The 5,000-nt window shown below is 40.0% G+C and overlaps 1 non-coding gene and 1 pseudogene across 1 annotated transcript; both read right to left on the minus strand.

Moving 5' to 3' along the window:
- Nucleotides 1-4,751: 4,751 nt before the first annotated feature.
- On the minus strand, nucleotides 4,752-4,870 carry LOC130430900 (5S ribosomal RNA). Its single transcript, XR_008908024.1, has one exon. It is a non-coding gene; the product is annotated as a 5S ribosomal RNA (ribosomal RNA).
- Nucleotides 4,871-4,929: 59 nt separating this feature from the next.
- LOC130431069 (5S ribosomal RNA) overlaps nucleotides 4,930-5,000 on the minus strand; it is a 117-nt pseudogene continuing 46 nt past the window's right edge.

Here is a 5,000-nt window from a genome sequence, read left to right on the forward strand (position 1 = left end):
ATCGCATCCATAATCACTTGCAGTGGTAAAAATCCCTCTTTAAACTCCCATAAAACATCTCTCACTTTTACAATCCCCACTTGTAGCCACTTCTTAAAATAGATATCTCGCTCTTGTATCTTTATTTTGTCATTTAAAAACAGAGGCTGATTTAAAATCCCTTCCCTCCCCTCTGGATTAAAATCCACCTCTGTTAGGAAAAGTTTCCACGCATTTAAAACCTCTTTATAAAACTGTGGAATCCCCTCTATCATCCAACTTTTCAACTTCATCCATAAGGTGTTTTCCCCGAGGTTAAAATTCCCACATTTATTTAGATAAAAACCCATCAATTTCTTCCATTCAGCTCTATTCTTGTCATCCAAAAATTTCTTAACCACTTTTACCCTCATGCTTTTCATCTTTTGTTCCACATCTACTAAACCCATCCCTCCCTCTTCTGGTTTTCCTATAAGCGTATAATATGCTATCCTTGGAGGCTTTTTTTCCCATAAAAATTCTAAAATACTCTTTTTTTATTCTCTTAAAAACCCAGTTTGGTAATGGCATCACATGTAAATTATACCACATCTTTGATAACATTAATACGTTTACAGTTAAAATTTTTCCTTTCAAACTAAGAAACCTATTTCTCCAAAAGATCAGCCTTCTTTCCATCCCTCCCAGCGTCTCTTCCCACATATTATCAACAGCTTCCTTCTCGTTCTTTGCTAAAATTGCTCCTAAAATCTTCATCTCCTGCACCTCTATGAACTTAACAACCCCTGTTAAAACCTCTGTCTTTCCAAACTTCATATATACTGTTTTTCCTTCGTTTATTTTTGCACCTGAGCCCTCGCAATAGCATTTAATTTTGTCCATCACTACTTTAACACTTTCTATGTTTTCAACCACAATTGTCGTATCGTCAGCGTACTGGAATATTTTCGTTAATTCTTCTTTTCCTTCAAATTGTATCCCCTTTATTCCCTTGTCTCTGTTTATTGCAAGCCCTAGGGGTTCTGCCACCAAAGAATATAATTGCGCTGACAGTGGACACCCCTGTCTTATGGATCTTAAAACTTTAAAGGGCTGCGTTAAAAAACCATTACACTTTACTTTTGTTAAAATATCACTGTATAACACTGAGATCCATTTGATAAAATTCCCTCCAAAACCAAATTGTTTTAGAACTCCCAATAAAAACCCCTGTTCCACTCTGTCAAAGGCCTTCTCAAAGTCCATGCTTATGACGTATGCGCTCTTTCCTTTTTCTTTTATGTATCCCACTATATCTCTTATGCTGCTTGTGATGTCTGCTATGTCCCTCCCCTTTACTCCGTATGCCTGGTTAGTTTCTATTATGTTTGGCATGACATTTTTTAGTCTGTTTGCTAACACTTTGGCTAAAATTTTTAGATCTGTGTTTAACATTGTAATGGGCCTAAAATTCTTCAGTTCCATTTTGTCCCCTTTTTTCTTATAGATTATTTTCATTAAGCCTAGGCCCATTCTTGGGTGTACTCTTTCTTTTTTGAAAACCTCTTCGTAGATTTCTTTTAAAATTGGGCTTATTTTTTCTTTAAGAACCTTGTAAAACTCACTTCCAATACCATCTATTCCTGGGCTTTTCTTCTCTCCTAGCTGGTTTATGGCCTCTATAATTTCTTCTGTTGTTATTTCCTTTTCACAATCCTTTTTATCCCTCTCACTAACTTTTCTTGTTATCTGTTGTAATAAAATATTTCTTTTTTCCTCATCTCCTCCTTCTGATTTAAACAGTACTTCATAAAATGTGCTTATTTCGTTTAAAATCCCCTCTGTGCTTAAAACCGCTTGTCCTTCTTTATTCTTAAGTTCTTTAATTCTTTCTGCCCTCCCCCTGCTTTTCTCTAGGTTAAAAAAGAATCTGTTACATTTTTCCCCTTCCACCGTATATTTTGCTTTACTTCTTAACATCGCCCCTTTGTATTTCTCTTCTTCTATTTTCTTTAGCTTTTCCTCCACTTCAATTACTCTTTGCACATTTACTTCGTTTTTATTTAGCTCCTCTCTTAACGTTCTTCTTATTTCTTCCTCCTTTGTTCTTTTCACTTTTTGTAGCAATTTACAGTAATTCATTGTATATTTCTTTATCTCATATTTCATGTTTTCCCACCATTGTCTCTTATCTTCTATGTACATCAAGTCTTTTTTTCCCTTCATCTAATATGTTTTCTATCTCTTTTCTAAAATGCTGTTCCTTTAAAACTCCAGTGTTTAAAATCCATACCCCTGGTCCCTTCATTTCTCTTTTAAAATCCATTCTCGTTAGCACCATTTTGTGATCACTTAAAGTCGTTTCTTTATAAAACACTCCCTCAATAAAGCATTCCAAATTCCTGGTGCTTAAAAAGTAGTCTATTCTAGTTTGACACATAAAATTCCCCACCAGCTGTCTTCTTGAATATTCCTTCTTTTTCCCGTTTCTCTCCCTCCACACATCGATCATGTTTTTCTCCTCCATCAACGACCTTAGCTCCTTTCTACCCACATCCGATTTAAAAATCATTCCGTTTGCCATATCCATTCGACTAAAGACAGTGTTAAAATCCCCCGCAATCATTACCCTCTTCCATTTCTCCATTACTCCAGCTATAACATTAAAATATCTTTTCTTTTCTAACTGTTCATTTGGAGCATGTACGTTCACTAATATAAAATCATCTTCTTCCATCTTAATTGCTACAGCCATGCATTTCCCTTTTGTGTCCTTATACATTAGTTTTGCCTTGATACCTCTGTCTTTTCTTATTAACACTGCCACTCCTCCTCCCGGTTTCCCCTCTCCATTATTAAAAATGAGTTCCCCTTCCCATCTTCTTTTAAAATCCTCCATTGCATTTTCTTTCCAGTTTGTCTCTTGCAATAAAATCACATCTTCATCTCTACACAGTTCCTTAACTTTTTCAAATTTCACCCCATTCATTAATCCTCTTGCATTAAAGGTCACAATTTTCAACAGCATTAGATAAAGGAATAAACATTTTAGCATCAACATTATGTTAGTCTATTTTCCTCCCCCTCCTTTACACCTCTTCCACAGTCTTGTTTCTCTTCAGTGTTTTTTTTCCACACTTTATTTCTAGCCTTCTCTAAATTTGGTGTTACCTTGTCTCTTCTTCTTCTTTTGTTGGTTGTTTCCGTAGTGTCAACTTTGTCAATGTTTTTGTTGCCTTTTTCCTTTCCGTCCTCCTCCCCAGTCTGCTCTTTCTCCTCTGGCTTTTCTGTTTCCGTTTGTCTAGTCTCGTTCATCTCCATCTGTTCCTCCATTTCCTCACTGTCTTGTGTTAGCTCAGTCTTTTCCATCTCGTTATCCTTGCCTATGCTTTCATTGTCCTCTCTTTGTGTCACTCCAGTGTCCTCCCGTTGCTCCTCTTCATTGTCCGTCTCCTGCATCTTGTCTTTTCTTCTTCTTTTGTTGGTTGTTTCCGTAGTGTCACCTTTGTCGATGTTTTCCTTGCCTTTGTCCTTTCCGTCCTCCTCCCCAGTCTGCTCTTTCTCCTCTGGCTTTTCTGTTTCCGTTTGTCTAGTCTCGTTCATCTCCGTCTGTTCCTCCATTTCCTCACTGTCTTGTGTTAGCTCAGTCTTTTCGATCTCGTTTTCATTGCCTATGCTTTCGTTGTCCTCTCTTTGTGTCGCTCCAGTGTCCTCCCGTTGCTCCTCTTCGTTGTCCGTCTCATGCATCTGCCCGCTCTCCCGCTCTTCCTCCTGTTGTTGGCCGCTGTCCCAGCATTCGCACTTGTCCAGTGCACGCTTGCAGTCCGGACACCTCACCCCCTTGCAGTCCCTTGCGAAGTGGCCTGTTTTCTCACATTTGAAGCATTTGAAGTCCGGGCAGTCCTTCATCATATGCTCGGGGCTCATGCACAACCTGCAGGTTCTCACCTGCTGGCTATGTATCACCCTGAAGTACTGTAGACCTTCTCCCGTCTCAATTCTGGTGCTGTAGGGTAAGGAGGCCACTTCTTTCGGGAACCGCACCTTTAGGAACCTCGTTCCATCCTCTATGTAAGTGCCATTGTAGTATCTCCGCCTTATCTGCGAGATGGGAGTTACACCCCATCCCTCCAGCTTCTGTACAATCTCTCCGTCGTCCAGGTATGCGGGCAGATGCATGAAAGAGACAACAAATTCTTTGTTATTTAACTTTCTAATTCCACACAACTTTCCTTTAATCATCAATCCTTCGTCCAGCTTTTCAATATCCTCTTCCCTTTCAAATGTAATTTCGTATTCTTTCATACTTTTGGGTCTTACCGCTAGTATGTTTGTCACGTCCATTTTGTCTTTCAATGCTTGAATAATGTCTTCTGCTCTTCCATCTTGCACCTCCGCCAAGTCAACTACAACTGTAGCTTCTTTGGTGTAAGATCTTTTGTATCTCATTTCAGGGCCAACATTTTCTCTTTGTCTTTCGCCTTCTGTTGGCTTTATTCCGTCCATTTCTCAGGAAGCAAAAGCTGGAGTGGTCCCTCCCAAACAGCTAAGCTGTTGGGAGGAGAACTCAACCAAAAGCCTCCCAAAAAAACAATCAAACTGATTTTTCAACCAAAAACCTAACTGAAATAGCACGGAAGATTGGTGAGCCTGTCTCACCTACTGCATACAACAAACTGCCAAATCACTTCCTGATTGCTCTTTGGCGCCCTCAGGGTGGTGTGGCCGTAAGCGGAAAAAGACCGCCCGAGCTCGCAATACAAAACAAGCGGACAAATGGATTAAAGAACTAAAGCTCACAGCACCTGGTATTCCCAGGTGGTCTCCCATCCAAGTACTGACCAGGCCCGACCCTGCTTGGCTTCCGAGATCGGACGAGAGCAGGCGTGCTCAGGGTGGTGTGGCCGTAAGCGGAAAACGACTGCCCGAGCTCGCCTCATAAAAAAGCAGTCAAATGGATTAAAGAACTAAAGCTTACAGCACCTGTTATTCCCAGGTGGTCTCCCATCCAAGTACTGACCAGGCGCGAACTTGCTTGGCTT

This window comes from Triplophysa dalaica, chromosome 10 (genome assembly GCF_015846415.1).
Source record: "Triplophysa dalaica isolate WHDGS20190420 chromosome 10, ASM1584641v1, whole genome shotgun sequence".
Taxonomy (NCBI): Eukaryota; Metazoa; Chordata; class Actinopteri; order Cypriniformes; family Nemacheilidae; genus Triplophysa; species Triplophysa dalaica.